This window comes from Alosa alosa, chromosome 11 (genome assembly GCF_017589495.1).
Source record: "Alosa alosa isolate M-15738 ecotype Scorff River chromosome 11, AALO_Geno_1.1, whole genome shotgun sequence".
NCBI classification, from domain to species: domain Eukaryota; kingdom Metazoa; phylum Chordata; class Actinopteri; order Clupeiformes; family Clupeidae; genus Alosa; species Alosa alosa.
In genome coordinates this window covers 35325402-35348218 of record NC_063199.1, presented here as the reverse complement: position 1 = coordinate 35348218, position 22817 = coordinate 35325402, and the positions used below count along the sequence as shown (strand labels likewise).

The following is a 22817-nucleotide window of genomic DNA, read 5'->3' as shown; positions in this document are numbered from 1 at the left end:
ATTTAGATTTAAGCGGATTTGACACTCATTTAGATTTAAGCGGATTTGACACTCATTTTAGATTTAAACGGTTTGACACTCATTTAGATTTAAACAGTTTGACACTCATTTAGATTTAAACGGATTTGACACTTTCGGATTTTGACACTCATTTAGATTTAAACGGATTTGACACTTTGATTTGACACTCATTTAGATTTAAACGGATTTGACACTCGGATTTGACACTCATTTAGATTTAAACGGATTTGACACTCGGATTTGACACTCATTTAGATTTAAACGGATTTGACACTCGGATTTGACACTCATTTAGATTTAAACGGATTTGACACTCATTTAGATTTAAACGGATTTGACACTCATTTAGATTTAAACGGATTTGACACTCATTTAGATTTAAACGGATTTGACACTCATTTAGATTTAAACGGATTTGACACTCGGATTTGACACTCATTTAGATTTAAACGGATTTGACACTCATTTAGATTTAAACGGATTTGACACTCATTTAGATTTAAACGGATTTGACACTCATTTAGATTTAAACGGATTTGACACTCGGATTTGACACTCATTTAGATTTAAACGGATTTGACACTCGGATTTGACACTCATTTAGATTTAAACGGATTTGACACTCATTTAGATTTAAACGGATTTGACACTCATTTAGATTTAAACGGATTTGACACTCATTTAGATTTAAACGGATTTGACACTCGGATTTGACACTCATTTAGATTTAAACGGATTTGACACTCATTTAGATTTCCCCAAACGGATTTGACACTCATTTAGATTTAAACGGATTTGACACTCATTTAGATTTAAACGGATTTGACACTCATTTAGATTTAAACGGATTTGACACTCAAAAAAGGCTTCTCTTTTATTGTCTGCAGGGTGGGTCTTGGCATGAGCTCTCGTACTCTATGTCCTGACGCTGCAACCTCCTCTGGGGTCACCACCTGGCGCAGGTGAAGGAGCCGCCAGACAGGGACCCTCATTTCCACTGGAGCACCGAGGCTCACCCTGCTGCGCTGTGCTGGCATGTCTGCCCTGTTTTCTGGGAAGGCCGCCGTGATTAAGGGATAGATACCTCCACAAAAGGAGTGGGGGGAGGACGAGGAGGATAAAGTCTGAACAGGAATAAAACGTGTTCACAACGCCTCTTATATGCCAAAGAGGTGAGTCACTGGCAAAGTCCCATGGTGTGAGCTATTAGTTATCAATTAATCAATACGGAGTTAATTTACCACCAGTCTTCTCATAACCAACACAAGAAACCATTAGGGTAGAGGCAGTCAGACATGTCTGTGCATGGACGTATACACACACACACAGAAATACTTCATACACAGAGTGGGAGCTGTCGACGAAAGCAGGAATGCATATTTATTGGCATGGTGTGTCCATGCCAGCAGTGGAAATGAGCCGTTAACAATGTCAGGTGAGAATTACACAGCTTTGTCATCAGTGTGATTACAGGCTGGAGTCCCCACACGTGCATCCATAACCCCCTCTCACGCTGCACAATCACATATATCACCGGAGCAGGCAGGCAGGGAGGAGCTGTGTGTGTGTGTGTGTGTGTGTCTAACATGAACATTTGGTTCACTTTCTCTCCTTTGCACATATCATTATGAACAGATAAGACCTCCACATGACTCATATCTAGTGGAGAGAAAGTGCTGATGTGTCTTGAAGCACTCCACAATATAGACAACGGAGGTTTATAATGTAGACACTGAAGCATTCCACAATATAGACAACGGAGGTTTATAATGTAGACACTGAAGCTGTTTCTATCTTTTGGATACATGATTTGAAGTGCTAATAGCCATTGGAAAGTTATATGAAAGTAAGTAAGTACATGATCACATTTTGTATAGATTTGAATAGATGGTCAGCCATTCTAAAGGACTCCATATTGAGCAATGCACTATTACATCCACTATAGCTATTACATTCATGTTGACAAAATAAATAAATAACTGGATATATAATATATACAATAATAAGATATTGGCCACCTACAATAAAAAAATCAGCTAAACATCCCATGGACATTGTTAAAGTTTCTATACAAATAGACCTGCTATTTGAAAATGTCTGCAATTAGCAGCCAGGAACATGATCTGACTGAGGCAGGAGAGGGAGCAGAGGACACACAGAGCTTCAGATGGAGGACAGGAAGTGGACTGGGGCGATGTAATTAGAAAGGGGATGGAGTATGTCAGGAAGTGTGCCGAGAGTTTATTATGTTTACTGCGTCAGAGCCCACAAGACATAATCAGCAGTGCAGCCATACGCCGCCTTCTGACACAGCTGTACAAGGTCACATTGCATATAAGCAATGATTTATTTCTCAGGTCAAATTACAACGATATAATGTCATATTTATGTTTCACATGGAATTCTCTGCACACACACACACACACACACACACACACACACACACACACACACACATATATATATATATATATATATATATATGTTGCTCCCTAACACATAAAGAGGCAGCCATACTACTGGCCTACTAGTTAGGGCTTGTAACCGAAGGGTTGCCGGTTCGATCCCCAACCAGTAGGACAAATGTGGGTGGGGGAAGTGGTTGAGCACTGCTCTGGTTAGTGTGTGCTTCACCTCACTTTGTGTTCACTGTGTGCTGTGTGTGTTTTACTAATTCATGGATTGGGATGCAGAGACCAAATTTCCCTCACAGGATCAAAAGAGTATATATACTTACTTATACTTAAATGGGTAATAAGTGAATGGACATCGGCTAACATTAGCCAAAAGCTAACCAACATGTGCTGCTATGGTTAGCTAAAACTGTCTACAGACAGAAACACCAATTTCAATTATAAAGTCTAAATTAAACTAAGTAGCACCAAGACAAGTATATTTACACAAAAACATATGTGATATTGTTAATCTGCCATACACACCCATTGGAAGGTAGCTACCATGAGCTAACTGTCCAAAAGACTACTAGCATGCTAACAACGAAGCCAATGTTACCTTAGTTTTCTCAGGTTAATGTAAGTTAATCACGTAAAAAAAACATTTAGCTAACTATTGGTCAAACTGAACATAATTTTCGGTTATTTCATCAGAATTTTAATTTTTCAACAAGTTCATCAGAAAGTTCACCCACCATTTAATGTAGTAGCCTATTTGTCACAGCAGCATGACGCATGGAGTCATTCATGTCTCGTGTGGGCTGAGGAGAAGCAGGAGGAACGGTTGATGGGCAGAATTTTTATTAGACCCCTCCTCTGCCTTGCAAAAACATAACATTTATCGTTGTCTCTGCTTAACATGATCAGTGCACTGCAGACATCTCAAGTCTCCCAGAAGTTCCGGGAGTCTCCCGCATATTGATAGCGGCTCCCTGACGCCCGCAAATTAGATAAAATCTCCCGGAATCTAGAGCAAGCGATCAAGAGCGCACACGCGAGAGGAAGACCTAAAATCGCGTGTGCATCTGAGTGTAGCGCGCCCACGACAGGAGAGAGAGAGGGGTGGTGCGTGTGTGTCTGAGCGTATCCAAGACAGAGAGCATCCTGATTGGCCTGTTTCGCTAAATCGACCAATCAGTTTTCAGTGTAGGCGAGCTTTTTATCTTATTTCTCCTGAACTAAATTAGTTCAGTGTACCTAGGAACAGGAGATTCACGGCAGAGTCAGTGCCCTCAAAAAAAAAAAATGTAAGACCCATTTCAAAGTGTACCCTTGTTTATAAGAGTAAAAAATAATAATAGGCCTAGTCTTGCACGCTGCACTGTTTGTAACAGTGACTTTAGCATTGCCCATGGCGGGTTAAATGATTGCAAAAAACATTTTAAGAGTTTAACTAGTGTCAGTTCATGTGCATATTATTCAGGCCTACACTTGATGGCTAATTGCCAAGGCTACATGAAAAGACCAAACTGCAAGATCTACATATTTTATGTTCACAATTACTATCTATATAGGCCTTCCTTATTTGGTGTACTGACTAGACATTATTGAACAAACATATTAATCCGTCTTTCAGTATCTAAGTAGGCTAAACTTTTTTTTTTTTAGTATTTAGTATTTTATTTTATTTTATTTATTTATTTATTTATTTTTTTTTTGGGGGGGGCCTTTGTGATCCCTCCCTGAAATGACTTTTTGCAGGTTGGGATGTCTGGCACTGTATATTTCAATTAAATAGTACAATCAACTCATTTCTTTTAGTTATGACATAGAGTTTTCACAAAACACACAAACATTAGTAGTGACCACCTAACATATTTATTACAACTAAATTGGCATAGCTCTCTGCTACACTCTGGGGGCATGAACATAGAAACGTCATTCAAACTGCGTTGCGTAAGTCTTCCTTAGGAAATGTGTATGGGGTGCCCAATGTAAAAATTCGATTACAATTTTTTAGCTGATAAATTTTCAACATTTAGCTCACTTTCCTCACATTTAGCGCATTTTCCTCACATTTGAGACAGAAATTCATGTAAAACAACACATTATATGTAATTGTCAACAATATGTTCAAATGTAAAAAAATACATTAACTATTATATATAAATACATTAACTATTATAAATGTTATATCTAAATCTTAAATGTATATCTAAATGTTAAATCTAAATGTTACATTTATATCTAACTGTTAAATGCTTTGTATTTTTTATCTTTGTAACTTTTTATTTATTTATTTTTTTTAAGTATATTTTTTGGGCTTTTTATGCCTTTACTCAGATAGGATAGTGGAGAATGACAGGAAGTGAGTGGGGAGAGAGTCGGGGTGGGATCCGGAAAGGACAACAGGGCGGGAAACGCCGTGTACGGTGCAGTTGCCCCAGCCAGTCGCCAATCTTTGTAACTTTTATACTTTTTAAACTATTAATTAAAAACTATTGAAAATTTCCCAATTAGGTGTCACCACGTGTCTTCATAAAGTGGGCAGCGGCCATGTTGGAAGTATAAGAATGTAAACCCTATTAGAAAGTCAGTTTCTGGTTTAGTATAACTTTTATATTAATAATACTTTCTTTGATCAAAAATGGTATGTTACTGTCATATAGGCCTACACAGTTGGCATAATAATCCAGATGAAATAAAGATATGCAGTTTAACAGATTATTCATTATCAAGGAGAGCAAACTTTTAAACTGATTGAGGAGTGGAGCAGTCAGTTAGACAGACATCGATGTCTGTAGCTACAATCTTTACAGATCCTGTTCCACTGCTTCCTCTGCCCACAACTGTTTTAAAATAAAAGTCCTCAATACAATAATTCACCATTAAATTATTTAGCCATTTAAACTACTCAAATATTTAACTGTTTAGCTATTCCAACTGTCAGTTATCATCAACTATGCCTCCAGACAACTATATTAAACCACCACCTACTTAGCAACCAACATATACTAGCAAACCAATATAGTAACTCCTTTTCTGATAGTAGTCACCATGGATACCCAAGCAACAACCTAGCAACCAATGAGATTAAGCCAACAACCAGCTTAGCAACCACCACAACTAACCTAGCAACAACCTAGCAACCACCTCAAGTACCCTAGCAACAACATAGCAACCACTTTCACAGTTAAAACCTAGCAACCAACATAGCAACCGACATGATTAACCTAGCAACCAGCATAACCACCACCATAACTACTCTAGTAACAGCCTAGCAACCACCTCAAGTACCCTAGCAACAGCCTAGCAACTACGTCAAATACCCTAGCAACAACCTAGCACCCACTTCCACAGTTAAACATAGCAATCAATGAGATTAACCTAGCAATCAGCGCTCTAGAATCTTTGGTTTTACTAAAGTGTTTTGTTGCTAGGCAACCATATACAAATGCCTCCAGTTTTATCGCGATTTTCCATAGCAACCAGCATAGCAACCACAGCTACTAACCTGGCAACAGCCTAGCAATAACCTCAATTATCCTAGCAACAACCTATCAACCACTTCCATGAAAACCTAGCAACCAACATGCTTACCCTAGCAACAAGCCTAGCTACCACTTGAGTTTAGGGCTGGGCGATATGGCTGAGAACTGTATCACGATATAAGTATTTCATATCAGTCGATATCGATAATTATTGAATTGTTTTAAAATCTATTTCAGATAAGGACCAGAATGGAAAAAAAGTTCAATTTAAACATTTTATATTTTAAACGTAACCTTCCTCTGATTTTAATCACCTCAGTTATCAATCAAAGCAAACAGGGAAAAGAAATAGCAACACAATAATGAAAAACACTCAAATAAATAAATGTGCACATAAGTCTGAATGAAAAGTAGGCTAGCACTGGTTGAAGCCTGGAAATATTGTAAACAAAGTAGCTTAATTTGCTAGTTTATCATAGTCTACTGGTTAGACTGTTCAGTTTCCCCACGTATGTTTAAGTTTCAAATTAATACTTTTTCTCCTTGGGACAGGCCCGTTTGAGTCTTGGAAAATACTTTTCCATTTGCATCAGGATTGAGATGATTAGAACTTAGCAGTCAATTTGAATGCAACAGTTTTGAACAAATTCGTGCAGTGTGCTAATGATGCTAACCGGATTTAATAGCAATTTAGCCAGTCGTCTTGCACAATTGTTAATGTTTGGATTACATGTGCATGCTGAGGAGGGATGCGCCTGTCGAGAGGGAGAGAGAACGAGAGAGAAAGTGCATGGGGCAAGAACTCATTGAGAGTCTGTGTTGAGGTAGGCCTACTTTTATCGCTGGTGGAGTTGCACATACTAGCTACAATGCAAGATATATTTAGCCTATTTATGGACAACGTAAGGCGGGAGGTGTGTGCTGCTTTTAATGATCGAATGTTCTATCGAACATTTATTGATATCGATTACATCTACGTCTATTGTGATACATATCGCTATCATTTTATCACCCAGCCCTACTTGAGTTACTATAGCAACCACCACAACTACCCTAACAACACCCTAGCAACCATCTTAATTACCCTAGCAACAACCTTGCAACCACCACTATAATGTCAACCAAGCAACCAACATGATTACACTAGCATCCATCATAGCAACTGCTTTATTTTGCATAGCAACCACCATATGTTCCCTAGCAACAACCTAGCAACCATCTCAATTATCCTAACAACAACCTAGCAACCACCACTATAATGTCAACCTAGCAACCACCATAGCAACCAACATAGCAACCGCTTTATTTTGTATAGCAACCACCAGAAGTACCCTAGCAACACTCTAGCAACCATATGATTTACCTTAGCAACAACCTAGCAACCAATAACAGTGTCAACCTAGCAACCACCATAGCAACCAACATGATTACCCTAGCAACCAGCATAGCAACCACTTTATTTGGCATAGCAACCATTATATGTACCCTAGCAACACAAATGTAACTATCTCTGCATTATCTGTTTTTACATTTTACATCATATGTTTTGCATTTTCATACACTGGTAATTCCCTGGAATTACATTTTGTAGTTGTAATTAGTGTTTTAGAGAAATGTATCAATAAAATTGTGATGCTATTGTGGCAAAAGGTAAGCCGTATGCATACAGTATAATTGTGTACACTTTTATATGTTGGTATGTGCATATCCTTCAGTATGGATGCTTTATTTGTCCTATTCCTTCAGCCCTTTCCCATGGTGTGCAGAAGACCCAAGCTGAGCCAAACAAACATTTTGGAGCTTTTTTCCTACAACTGAGTGACCTGCAACTTACAGAGTACCCATGGGTGAACAAGTTAAGTGGGTATGAACGAGATAAACCCTGCTGTACAATGCATCATCCATCACGTCGCAATATGATATAATATGTTTTACACCTATTTTACACTATATGACAGATGATTATTTATATACAGTGCATCTGTTTGCAATGTTCTGATATGTACAAACATGTTTATCTGTGATTTATCTGTTTGTATGTTTGGCCTAAGTAGAATCATTTATGCACAGTATAACTCATCCCCCACTGCAGAGGTTATTGTTAACAATATGTTCCTCCTGCTGCATTTCCTCAGCTGAAATGGGAAGACATATGTCTTTTGATGGGTCTTCACCGGTGTGGAGGAAAGCCGAACTGGGGCTCCCAGGCATGAGCTGTGAGAGGGAGACCTGTTCCTGAGAGAGATGAATGGAAAACTGTACCACGCCGGAATTTACTGTGGGAACAACGAAGTCATTGACTTCACAGGTAGTAGACACGAAAAGTATGCGTCCACATATCATACGAAGGCCTCCTGATAATAAGTCTTGGGTTAGTGTTAATGCTGCACGTGCGCTGCACAGTGATTCAAACCATTTTAGTGAATGGAGAAAAGTATCTGATGAAGTGTGTCTTTAAATGAAGAATGGCAGGTCCTGCAAAAGGAAGGCTGAGAAAAAAGGCACTCTGCAGTTAAAAGCTCTTCAGAGGATATTAGCTTCCCCAGAGCACAAGACATATTTATATTTACGTATGCATTTACTTATTTAGCAGACACTTTTATCTGATGTGAATTACAGTAGGCCTATAAGTAAGGTATACATTTCATCTGTATGTGTGTGCCTTGCGAATTGAACCCGTGATGACCTGGTTAAGAGATGTCTTTAATGCAACACATTGCCATTATATACACATTTAAAGATGCACTGCACGGTTATGGCAAAAAGAGGTGAATTTTTTTTAGCTTAACAGCCAATCAAATTACAGCCCCCCCTTCCATCATCCTGTAGCACCAAGATGATGGGCTGTAACTGCTCCTCTAAGCCACTTTGTTTCCTATTTGAAGAAGTGATGTGGATGAAACTCATGGACTATGCCTTTAAATGTCATTTGTATTTTAAAACAAATAGTGGCTTTGTTTTAACGTTGAGGTAACATTACTATGGAAACATCCCCAAAACAGAACATTCATAACAAATTCAACACAGTGTGACATTTTTGAAGGCATGTAATGTGCATGATTTCCTTTCTTTTTAGTTCCACAAGAGAAGAAATTTGCGCAAACTATCTCATCAAGTCAATTGTCCTGTGGTGACGTGTGCAAAAGACACATCAAACATTTTACAAAATCTTCAGGAAAAATGGAGGCACTCCAGAGCATTTTCAAAGACGAGTTTGCGGCGCAATGAGCCTTGAGAAAGCCTACAATATCCTCACATTCAACTGCCTGCATTTCGCCTTATGGCTTCTGGGGGACGAAGGTGAGATTCTGCTATTTTAGTTCATGTTTACAAACATCTTCATCAGTGAATTAAATTGCCAAATATTACCTTCAATTTCACAGGTCAAAACAAAATTGACCATACAGTCCAGTAATGTAAGTAATAAAGTTCATTATGGGTACTGCAACAGCACCAAACAGTAAATGATACATCATTTACAAGTGTCTGATATGTTTTACTTCAATTGCCTCAGTGCAGGAACTATGGTAAAGGATGTCCACATGAACCAGAAATCCATTTGAACTTTATGGATGAAGAGCTTCAGAGGAGCAGCAGAGGTGGGCACCTGCGGCCTAACAGATTTTGGGAACACTGTGATGAATGGAAATGAAATATATGACGATTGAAAACTCATGAAAACGCAAGATCTGGACATTTTATCTGGACGTTTGATCTTAACTCGGCTTTGATGGTTGCCGCTTTGTTTTCGAATCAGTCACTGATTCGCCAGACCACGCTGGATGAGTCCACCTTTCTACTAAGACGAGATGACTGACACGCCAGGTCAAAAACATTACAAGGAGTGACTGAACACCGTGCTGAGGAGGGAGTTCCATCTCCACCACGAGCCGGGCCTAGCGGAGTGGGTGGTAGGCCGAGTCGCTCTTGCAAGAGGGCACGCTCTTGCCAGAGTGCCGAATATGTCGGTGATAGTGACTCATAAAAGACGCAATATCTCAATTTCTAGAAAAAAAACTGGGATTTTGATGAAAACTAGCCACTGTTTAGCTTGGGATTTCTCAGGAACAGAGGCGTGTAGAAATACACTGTTTGCACCCACTGAGCTTAAAGTCTCACCTTTCAAACGAGCCATTGTATGTGTTCATAGCTATAACACAGAATATGCTGTGGCTGTACAGAAATCATCAACAATGGTCTAGATTGCTGGCACTCTAGGACAAAGCTTCCGAAAACAGCTTGGCATTCAATGAGTTAAAGGTGCTGTATATAACAACAACCACTAGAGTTTGGACATTGCAGTCCAAAATCAAAACATTTGAAAGCATTGTTTCCTTCTCCCCGTCTTCTTCCAGACTGGGTTGCCGAGCTTGAAGCCCATAGATATTAGAAAGCTAGATAGCGCATTGTCCATCAAGTTCTATTAGGTGTATTTACGTACATTCTGGAGCCCAATGCGGTATCTAGCTTTCTAATATCTAGCTTGAAGCCCACATGAACCAAGCTAAGTGCAAAAGTCATCAAAGTGTTTTGTCATGTTGTAACAGTTGTAAATGTGTCTATATGTGGATAAATGAAATGTAGGCTAAACTGCTTTGGGCAACCTGTTCGTTGTCCTTTGCATGGAGTAACCAACAGCTCAGTTGCATTCTCACTTCTAGCTGTTTTTTTCAGCAGGGTTTACTCACTTTTTACAAGAACAATGAAAAACTAGCTTACGGTTTCAGAGCTTTGTATTGTTATACAATATCTTTTTCACGTTTTAACAAGATATGTACCACGTTATTTCATGATACTGATATTTTCACGTTATAACGTGAAAATATCATGTTAATTCAAGATATGATATTTTTACGTTTTTACAAGATATATATCATGTTATTACATTAAATTATCACATTATTCAAGATAATGAAACTAAACGAAACAAGAGGCAAGAATAGGCTATGCTCGTTTACAGGACTCAATCAAATTCTATTTTAAGCTCGGTTTAAGACATTCTCGTTATTGAACATGGTGGATGATATTGTTAGGCATAGCCTATGCCAGACATGTCAAAGCCAAGGCCCGCGTATCTACGGCCCCCGGGATGATATTTGATTAGTATTAGAACCAGCCCGCAGGCCAGCCGCCGGGTGCTGTTTCGCGCATCAATACTCCATTCCCCACAATGCAACGGTAGCCCACAAACTCACTGCGGCGCCGCAAGTGGGCCTCGGCTTCATTATTCATCAGTATTCAGTCAGGGCAGATGTCAACTTTCAGCTACCCCCCTCCCCAGTGTTGTGCCTGAACGCGTTCATTAAACAAAAGTCACTCGTTCATATGTATTTTGAGCGAACGTGAACTGAACGTACTGTATTAGGCTACTACTGCCTGATGAACGTCACTGTGAACTCGTTTATTCTGTTGTCTGAACGGCACGCTCTTTCAGTTTAACTTCCACGCGAAGGGTCTGCAATTAGTAGGAAATACTTGTTAATTTGGTGTCATCAAACATAGTGGCATAGAATTAAGTCGTGGTATGAGCTTTTATTCAATGCAGTAAAGCAAAGCTAAGCTTCCTATTGGAAGGCTAATTATGAAACGACATTTAATAGAACAACGGATTTATGCAACTTCCATAAAAAACAGCCAAAAGCTATTAATTAGTCTTAGTTAAAGATAGTTAAAGATCTCCAGATCAGTGATTTACGCATGATCTGACCCGCCATTTACCATTCACACAAGCTGGTATTGTGTCTCCTGAATCCTTACATTCAGGCATTCAAATTAAATGTAATTAAATGACATATAAATATTCTATCAGTGTATGATGCTTGCATGAGAGAAACATCCCAAAACAACGGCACCCATATAACTGCTGTTGTTTTGAGAAGTATTTCTCATGCAAGCATCATGCAACAATGCAAAAACAATGAAATTATATTTTACATTAGTAAAGCAGTACTCTGATGTGCATGTTTTCACAAACTTTTGTGAACAATCTTAGCACTTTAAACATTGACTGTTTGAAGTGCATGTATAGCAATATAGTATAAAAATAATAATAATTGTGATATCATTATGATAATTTAATGGGGGGTGGGAGGAGGGGGTGGGTTCATGTAGGTGGGCCCTATGACCCCAAAGTATGCCTTGACTGGGCCTCAGGTCAAAGAAGTTTGAGAAAGGCTCATGTAGACGACAAAGCAGCAAGGAGGCATAATATGATCATTTAAACAAGTTTTATGACAAGGTCGGTGAGGATGGGAAAAATCGTACATTTGTGCAAACTTTGCCCGCACTTCAGTCACAGTCATTATTCATTTAATCATTAAATAAAATACAGTACACGTCTTGATTCAATAGGTTACGTGCAGTCATTTTAATATGTTTTAATAAACATTGAACCAGTCCGGCCCTCGGCTTGTAGCAAATTGTGTGTGACAGGCTATCCCACAGAACCTCTCTATCGGCCTCCTTTTCAGCAGCTCTCTGCCCGATACACACACATCCTCTTCGCTGCTCCTCCTGGGAATTGACCACACACACGTAGCCTACACACACATACCGTACACACATGCACAAAACAAACATCAGGCAGCACTGTGTAATAGCAGTCAGGGTGCAATTTCATAGACACGACTAGTTATCATTTATGCCAGCCATAAGCTCTGGCCTCGTTTCGTTATCTTGAAATAACATGATAATTTCATGTAAAAACGTGATAAATATCTTGTAAAAACGTGAAAAAATCATATCTTGAAATAACTTGATATTTTCAAGTTATAACGTGAAAATATCATTATCATGAAATAATGTGATCATTTCATGTAATAACGTGAAACCTATCTTGTTAAAATGTGAAAAAGATATTGTTATAACAACAAACTTTTCACGTAATTACATAATACTGATCCTTTTTATTTAGTGTGGCAAAAAGGTAAAATACCTCGTCTTTACCAAAAGGTTTTTTTTTTTACTCTATGTGCAAGCTTTCGGTCAGATGACCTTCCTCAGGCAGAGTAAAAACACATTCATATTTAGTGTGGCAGCAATACGTTTCCGTAGTATCTTGTGTATTCATGGTACGATGATTTTTACATGATATGTAATTCCCATTTCTTCTTGAAGCCGAAATAAACCTGAGAATGTTTGTCGGACATGCTGGGTTTTTACTGCAGGTATGTTAATCTTACACCAGCTTAATCATGCTGGTTTGCTAGAATGACCAACATAAGCTGGCATGGCCAGGGTGGTCAAACAAGCTGGTCAACCAGCAAACCACCTTTAGCTGGTCAGGCTGTTTTTTTCCAGGAGGATTATACTGGAAATGCAGATAGTGAGTAGAAAACTACAGGTCCAGCTGGAATGCACAACTAGTTCAGAACGTTATATTAACATTATATTGGAGTTTTCAGAACATTATATTGGAGTTTTTGGTGATGGGGCAAGTTCAATAATGTAAGTGAATCATCAATGGAATGATGTTATAATGTGTAACCTCAAGTTTATAACATTTCCCTCAGTAAAAACAATGACCAAATTTGATGTTAAGGCCCATTTTAGCAGCATTCATGATGGAAAATGTGTCCATGTTTCCACATGTAAATAACCTGACACATAAATCTCTCATGAAGGTCACTGTTGGGTTTGGCTCGTGATGTCTTTGGTGAGAATGTTTAGCATTGAAGAGTCATTCTCCAGTATATTTTCTTTTCCACTTGATTTGTGGTTAGGGTTGTGGTTAGGGTTAGGGTTAGGGTTGTGGTTAGGGTTAGGGTTAGGGTTAGGGTTAGGGTTGTGGTTAGGGTTAGGGTTAGGGTTGTGGTTAGGGTTAGGGTTAGGGTTGTGGTTAGGGTTAGGGTTAGGCCTATATATATATATATATATGCCAATGGGAGAATGCACTTGTTGTGTGCTTCAGCCGCTGGGCAGAAGGATGTTTGTGTAGTGCGGTCACACTGTCACATTAAACCACATGTCCCTCAGACCGATCACCACTGCAGTGCAGAATGTCAAGGGCCGGGGTTGGAAGTGTCAGAAATCAGCGACAACTCCCCTCCGGTCAGCTCCAGTATCAGTCCCCTCTGAACCCACCCAGAGGCTCCATTCCTTCCTGCCCTGGCTCTGTTTCCCATGCAGGGGGAGAAAGGCCTTTCTACTTTGGTGGCGCAGTGTCCCAGGTTCCCCCAGGTGTTATGTAGACGGGAGGCCTGTGTGGCTTCTGCCTTGTGAATGTCGGGGGCTGCCGGGCTGCAGGAGATAAAACATCAAATTCACCGGCGGCAGGGGGACTGTAATCCACTCCCATAAATGGGAGAGGTAGCAGAATCTCTTGATTCAGCAGGTTTAGCTCACACACACACACACATGCTAAACTCTCCTGTAGTCCCAACCTTCTGCCTTCTTGAGGAGGTCTTCCACACACACACACACACACATACACACACCCCATCCTCCATGACTGTGCGGTGATTTATTTTCCTGCTCAGCGGAGACATGGGCAGCAGAGAGGCACAGACAGCCAGGGAAGTATGCAGTGCAGACCCCTTCTCCGGCCCCTTCATATATCATACATTTCAGCGAGCGCCTCGCAAAGTAGGTCAATATAAGGGAAGGGGAAGCTTTTTGTTGCACATGTGAGGGGAGGCTCCAGGTAGTATGTGAGTGTGTGTGTGTGTGTGTGAATGTGTGTGTATGTGTGTGAGTGTATGTGTGTGTGAGTGGCCCTGAGGGGTTTCATGGCCCACTGCATACCCCCTGTGTGAAGTAAAAGGTAGACCCTGTTTAAAAGCAGACCCCCCTTTGCTCTCCTTCCCCACACACACACACACTCAAGCACACACACACACACACACACACACACACACACACACACACACACACACTCAAGCACACACACACATGCACACACACACTGAAACACACACACATATGCACACCTCCCTTTTCTGTCTGAGAGGTTGGAATGTGCTCAGGCTCTCACATGGTCGAAGTTCCGTGGGATCGGATGCCTCTGCAAAGAGCCGAATTCAAACCGAAACGGAGGGGGGACTCAGAGAGAGGGGAAAATGGAATCTATGTGAGGAGGGAGCGAGCCGTGGTACACACACATTCTTCCTTAATGAAGTCAAGCAGGAGCCATCGGCCCCATCAGGGAGGGACGTCAATCTGGACGCTGAAAAATTGACCCGTTTCTATTTACGGAACTGGTTTCTCTCCTCCCTCCCTCTCATCTGTCGTTCTTTTTTCCCCTTCATCGGTCCACCTCCCTGAACCAAACCCACAAGAGAAGAGGACTGAGAGGCAGCCCACACCTGCTTTGTATCAATGTCAGTACTCTCCTGGCCAAGTTCTTAAGCCCTTAAAACTCCTAATTAGAGTTTCAGAATGTCTCCGAGTGGGTTGAAGGAAGGTAATCTCACATCGCATGACTATGTTCCTCTTCGCCCAGCTGGGGTGATTACTGAAGAAATTGTCTGTATTTGAATAGTTTCACAAATTGACAAATGGACTAGCATTTCCTCAGTGAATAATCAAGTGTAAAAGCACGGCCACATGTGCTTCGCTGCTCTTCTCCAGAATACTTTACATGATTGTGTGTCACATGCAAATCCTTTTCCTGCATACAGTCCCCCATTAGCATGCCCACACACACACATACCCATGCATCCTCACATCGGCAGACACACACATCACCCTCTTCATTGGGGCCCCATCTGGTCCTCATTACACCAGCAGAGGTGTCTCATCACAGTTATGCAACCAAGTTTAACAACAGCTCCCTCATTGCACCCCATGGCAAACAGCACCCCATGGCAAACACTCTCAGCTCCCCCATTGCACCCCATGGCAAACAGCACCCCATGGCACCCCATGGTAAACAGCACCCCATTGCAAACAGCACCCCATGGTAAACAGCTCCCCCATGGCACCCCATGGTAAACAGCACCCCATGGTAAACAGCACCCCATGGAAAACAGCACCCCATGGCACCCCATGGTAAACAGCACCCCATGGCAAACAGCACTCCATGGCACCCGATGGTAAACAGCACCCCATGGAAAACAGCACCCCATGGCACCCCATGGTAAACAGCACCCCATGGCAAACAGCACCCCATGGTAAACACTCTCAGCTCCCCCATGGCACCCCAACAGCACCCCATGGTAAACAGCACCCCATGGTAAACAGCTCCTCCATGGCACCCCATGGTAAACATCACCCCATGGAAAACAGCACCCCATGGCACCCCATGGTAAACAGCACCCCATGGCAAACAGCACTCCATGGCACCCCATGGTAAACAGCACCCCATGGCAAACAGCACCCCATGGTAAACACTCTCAGCTCCCCCATGGCACCCCAACAGCACCCCATGGTAAACAGCACCCCATGGCACCCCAAGGTAAACAGCACCCCATGGTAAACAGCACCCCATGGTAAACAGCACCCCATGGTAAACACTCTCAGCTCCCCCACGGCACCCCAACAGCACCCCATGGTAAACAGCACCCCATGGTAAACAGCACCCCATGGCACCCCATGGTAAACAGCACCCCATGGTAAACCCTCTCAGGTAAGGGAGCGTCCTGGTCTCTGTCAGGGTCAAGTCTGCACTGGAGACTCTCGGCCCTGAGGAGTGGGATTTTGGGTGGCAGCTGACCTCAAGGGAGAGGGGGCTGTTAGCTTGGGCTGGAGGAGAGGGTCGAGACAAGACGGGGGGATTTCTTCCTGAGTGACAGCCCGTTTATTGTTGTAATGTAAAAGGAGAAGGTTGAAGCCGGTAGGTAGCCCAAGCAAGACTAGTGTGGAAGGGTACGTCTGGAATGCATTACGTCTCCCTCTCTCGTGCTTTCTCGTGTGAGCACGCACACAAAAACATGGCATCTCACGACATCTCACAACATCTCACAACATCTCACAACCCATGTGGTCTCGGGCCCACCAAGCACGGTTTGCCTTCTCATCTCTTCTTCAATATGACTGGGTGTTGAGTGTCTTCAGTGCTGTTTTGGTTAACCAGGGTAACCTGTAATGGGGGTGAATAAATTGCTGTGGTTGGCAGCCAAAATATTGACTCGAATTTCTGCCAGCAACACTTAACAATAATCAACACTTCATGATGATCCAACCATAAAATGACGAACTGGAGCAGTTTAAATATAAAAGTGAGATGAAAAGTCTGATTGCGTCATGTGAAGTATACTCTTGCCCCGAGGGTGCACAGCTTCTCATAAATACCTTCAATTAAAGGTATTTAAAAAATCACATGACAATTAGAAACTTACAGCTCATCTATCAATTACCAAAATTAGTCTTTAAAAATTCGCTGAAGTCTACCAATGGAACCCTTGTGACTTGGCAACGCTGCACGTGTTGTGAGGCCCAAATGGCCATGGAGCGGTTTGTTTACGGACGTGCTGGCCATCGCAATTAGAGCTCTGCTGTTGATTTGCACTTGAGAATGGAAGTGATCTCATTTGTCTCGTTTCCTAATTGGGGTGCCTATGGTGAGGATGTTTACTTTTGATTCCCGGAGAAGGACGGTGGCAGTATGCTGTTGATTAGCCCGTGGGGCTCATTAGCGTCAAGTCATTGCCTCTCGACTGAGCGCACACAGGACAAAACGTTTGCCTCTCGACTGATCGCACACAGGACAAAACGTTTGGCTGAGGAGGCATCAGGACACCAGAGGACCCGGTCGGTGATGATTCACAGACTCTGGGGCTGCTCTTTAGGAACTCCAGTTGTGTTGTCAGATTTATGAATGAGATGAAAGATGGGGTCTGCTTACATCTGATTCATACGCACCCAAAGGTCAGGCACTGATTCAGACTTGAGCAGCTAACCAGAGCATCCCACCACCACATCCTTGTTCTCCCCAAACTTGACTCACTCCCACATCGGCTTCCCCTCCGCAACATTTATCCTGAATGCACCGAACATCCTGCACTCACGCCAGGCTTTGATGTGAAGCATTCACTGTCTGCTGGCCAACTTTGATCACGCTGCATGGCTCTCAAGTCTTGTGCTTGGGAAGGATCACTTCTGTGAGGGGCTGCAGCTTCTGAGCAACCCCCCATTCATTTCTGCACACACTTCTGAGCAACCCCCCATTTCTGCACACACTTCTGAGCAACCCCCCACCCTTTTCCTTGCATTTTTTTCAAACCTTTTGCACCTGTGTCTGGGCTCCAAGCTCGGTCGCGTGACGGGTATTTTTATGGACCCTGCTGTGTTTGTGTGACTGGAGGTGAGGCCCAAGAGCGAAACCTCTACAGGTAGACAATAGCATAGGGGCAACCTGACTTACGGAATTAATTAGAATGGGGGGGTTGGTGGGCGGTGGGGTGCCGAGCTGAGCGCAATACAAAAGGCCCACTCTCTTGCTTTTAACTGCTCCCATGACAAGCTGTGTTTCTGAGGGAGACATGAAAGCATGTGAGTCAAGTGTCAGCAGAGACTTTCATGTTCCCTAATGTTTCTTTCATGTTTCCCTAATGTTAGAGTAATGAGTGTTAACCAGACCCAAGCACCTGCAACAACACACTGCGGACCTTTTCGAGAAACGGGCGGGTTTCTAATATGGTAACTGCTCGAGCACCTCATAAAGTCACGGCACGAATGAAGCCCTTATTCAATGAGCGCAAGCTGAAATAGTTGAAAAGTAGTCACGTAGGATAATTATTTTTGTGCGGAACTGCAAAGACAGCAAGTTGTACACTGTAAGCCAAATTCCTAACAGCCACAAAACTCTGTCTTCCCTCCCTTTAAACAAATGTAAGCTATAAAGCGCAAGCAGGATTGCATTATGAGGATGCCTCTATTTAAACAAATGTAAGCTATAAAGCGCAAGCATGATTGCATTATGGGATGTCTCTATTTAAGCAAATGTAAGTTATAAAGCACAAGCAGGATTGCATTATGGGATGTCTCTATCTGTTGGGAGGAATAGATTACATGGAACTTGTATCCTCTTTATGTTTCTCGCTGTGCTCAAGCCAAGAAAAGTGTGTGCTAAACCTCCATCTGTCACGTCAGCCTTCTGGTTGCTGTTCTCCAGGAAGCTTTGTTTGGCTCGATGATTGTTTTGCGGGAACTCTTGTATGGTGACATGTGACCCGTGCAAAGGACCACTCTAACCTTAGGCCCATGGTAAGGGTCAGTGGATAAGACTCACTTTGCTATTGTTAGATTTCTGAAGTCAGAAGTATAATGGAAACATCTGCGCCCATGCGATGCTGATGCGCATGACAGCATTTGTGCCTCCTAAGTACACTAGTTTTTCTGTTGTGGACAAGTCTCCTAGTACACTAGTTTTTCTGTTGTGGACAAGTCTCCTAGTACACTAGTTTTTCTGTTGTGGACAAGTCTCCTAGTACACTAGTTTTTCTATTGTGGACAAGTCTCTCAACGCCAAAGTTCAATCCCTCAGTCACAATGTTGGACATAATACCTCCACATCATGTGAATCTACAGCAGAGACTGTTATTTGCCCCTCAGTATCCTCTCTTACCTTAGCTACCTGCCTCAGTATCCTCTCTTACCTTAGCTACCTACCATTTAAAGAAAAACAAACATTGCTGCTTCTCTGTTTCTCTACCTGAAACATAAAATAAACAAAGCTCTTATTTCATCAGTGGATTTTCAGGTTTTCAGGTAAAAACTATGAAAACGTGCCACTGTGCTATTATTGGTACTGTCATTTTGGATAAAATCATCTTCTAAATTAAACAAGTGTTTTTTTCTCTCCATCATTATCACCAAAAACAAATGATTTCTCCAAAATTTGCCATCATTTAGTTGTATATGTTCTGCACTGTAACTCAGCCTTCAAACTGACTAGCAAATGTTTTTACTTTCCCCAAGTTTTTACACTAGTTTCAAATAGCTGACAGAAATGCAAACATGCTGCAACATTCTGCACTGGTGTGACAGCTTGAGCCTCTGTAACAGCTGAAGCGGTTGGCACTGTTTGTGGAGGAATAGGACCACAGCAGAACTACCACCCAGTGACCCTCCAGAGCAGAGGAGGCTGCCGAAACAGTTGAGGCCATTGTGTGCAGAGCTGCCAGAGCATCAGCGTGGCTGTGGCCTACTTCTCTTCTCTCTCGGCTGTTCCCAGGCAGGCATCACAACGGCCCCCTGTTCACTCACCTCCTGTAGTCTAGTGGCATTATGGCTCTCTTTAGAACTATCCTAAGAGGAGTGTGTGTGTGTGTGTGTTTGAGCACTCACCCTCACATTCACATTAATGTCTTCCTGTGTGTGTGCTTGCATGTGTCTGTGTGTGTGGACTATGTTTGTGTTCACATGTCCAGGTAATGAAAGATTATTAGCTTTAGATTTATTAACTGTTCAGGTGGGGAATTTGAAGCCTGCAGATAAAACAGTAAGTGAATCACATTTAATGCCACACAAACAGAAATGGAGCCACAGTTCTGTAGGCTGCCCCAGAACATTAACGCTACTCAGGAAACCCAGGCTGCAATGTGGCCGCAGTCTAACGCAAGAGTTGCTGGCAAAGCAGCCGGTGTTCATGTTATCACTATAGACGCAGTCATCAAGAGAGGCATGAAGTGAATATCCTCATGGACGTCACATTTGCCCACAGAAAGTGTTTAGAGTGCTCGAGAGCGAACACTCGGTTCCAAATACCATGGCCACGCTCCAATCCTTCACAGTGGAAATCTTCCACAAAATGGCCCATCATGAATATGAGCAGTAACTGTACGCTATTTGCTTTGCCACCAAACTGTATAACAACCTCTTATGCATCCTGGCAATGGTGTTTGATGGCCAGACTGAAATATGCCACCAAAATTCTATAAAGTAACCCACACAGTTGGCCTAAGTAGTAGCTACTGAAAGGTTGTGGTGACAAAGCTGCTAGTTGAAATCCACTTTGCACACTATAGTTGCATCCAAGTAGGTCTGATTCCAGACTGATTGCCCCTGAAAATGTATGGTTGCATAGACAATAAAATGGTGGTGGGGTGAGTGCATTTTGGACAGCCCTGTGCTATGTGGCAAAGCCTGTTTTTGCCATTTGGCAAACTCCCTCGGTTGGGCCACTCCCAACATCCTCCTCCTGTGCCATTGCAGTTGGCACCTTCTGCCCTGTTGGTCAGCCTCAGTTGGCACCTTGTGCCGAGGCGTCCCATTGGTCAGCCTCTCTACAGCCCGGGACATGGCTCACATTAAAATGGCCCCGGCTGTGTGATGACTCCCATATGAGAGACAAAGGCCCATTGTGGCAGACAAGAGGACGTAGCATAGACAGTCTTTGTTCCAAAAGTTTAAAGCTCTACCTTCGCGGTGAGGTAAATTACATAATGAGATCAAGGGCCGGTGTGTTAGTGTGACCCAGTTTGGGGAGGGGTGTAAGCATGCTTGGTCTGAAACCCATTATGCGGACTGACAGGTCCAAATGAATGGGCTATTTCTTTAATACAGACCAGAGGCGAAGGGCCTTGATACTTCAAATGTTTCAAATTCGGAGGTGGGGGGGACCGGCGACCTCCCCCCTAAGGCTTTTTAAAAATAAATCCCCGTCACTCTGTTAAACCCTGGAAAGAAGGGAAAAGTGGAGGGGGGTATATGTGTCTCATATGTCCACGCGAGACAAGTATAAGTATAAGTATATATACTCTTTTGATCCCGTGAGGGAAATTTGGTCTCTGCATTTATCCCAATCCGTAAATTAGTGAAACACACTCAGCACACAGTGGACACACAGTGAGGTGAAGCACACACTAATCCCGACGCAGTGAGCTGCCTGCAACAACAGCGGCGCTCGGGGAGCAGTGAGGGGTTAGGTGCCTTGCTCAAGGGCACTTCAGCCGTGCCTACTTGTGCCTACAGTTTAGTGAATATTGTAGTGTTTCGTACAGTTTAGTGAATATTGTAGTGAATATTGTAGTATTCTGTACAGTTTAGTGAATATTGTAGTGTTTCGTACAGTTTAGTGAATATTGTAGTGTTTCGTACAGTTTAGTGAATATTGTAGTGAATATTGTAGTGTTTCGTACAGTTTAGTGAATATTGTAGTGTTTCGTACAGTTTAGTGAATATTGTAGTGTTTCGTACAGTTTAGTGAATATTGTAGTGAATATTGTAGTGTTTTGTACAGTTTAGTGAATATTGTAGTGAATATTGTAGTGTTCCGTACAGTTTAGTGAATATTGTAGTGTTTCGTTCAGTTTAGTGAATATTGTAGTGTTTCGTACAGTTTAGTGAATATTATAGTGTTTCTCTCCCTTCTGTACAGTTTAGTGAATATTGTAGTGTTTCGTACAGTTTAGTGAATATTGTAGTGTTTCGTACAGTTTAGTGAATATCAGTTTAGTGAATATTATAGTGTTTCTCTCCCCTCTGTACAGTTTAGTGAATATTGTAGTGTTTCGTACAGTTTAGTGAATATTGTAGTGTTTCATACAGTTTAGTGAATATCAGTTTAGTGAATATTGTAGTGTTTCTCTTACCTCTGCTCCCCCTGTCCTCTTGATGTATGTCTGCATGTAAGCAAAGTAGTAAACCAGTGTTTTCAGACAACTACTTTTCTTCACTTTTCTTTGCACATCTTCTCTACATTTTGTGGGAGTGGATACAGATGAAATACTGAGAAAAGCAGCCAAAATCTTCCACATTGTCCCATATGTTCAACACAAGCATTCATATCTTGGCTAAAGTTGTGAACTTTTGTTTCCCTTCTTTTGTGTAAAGTGTTTCACTTGTTGCACAACGCAATCCTATTTTTACTCCACAGACTCTGTCCTCGTTTGCCAGTTCTCTTTGCCTAGAAGGTCAAAGCTGCCATGAAGATGTTGCTCAACAAACTTTCGGGGGAAATCCCCAAAATCTGACCCCATTGTTTCAGTGGACAAAGTCCAACTTTAGTGTAGCAGTCACATATCAGTCTCAT

At 42.0% G+C, this 22817-nt stretch overlaps 2 long non-coding RNA genes across 2 annotated transcripts in view; one reads left to right on the top strand and one right to left on the bottom strand.

Moving 5' to 3' along the window:
* Positions 1-22817, bottom strand: part of LOC125302880 — an 88632-nt gene that overhangs the window by 5440 nt on the left and 60375 nt on the right. The gene's annotated exons all lie outside the window — the stretch shown is intronic.
* On the top strand, positions 9089-9606 carry LOC125302879. The gene is made up of 3 exons (XR_007194979.1): positions 9089-9205; positions 9289-9321; positions 9420-9606. It is a non-coding gene; the product is annotated as an uncharacterized LOC125302879 (long non-coding RNA).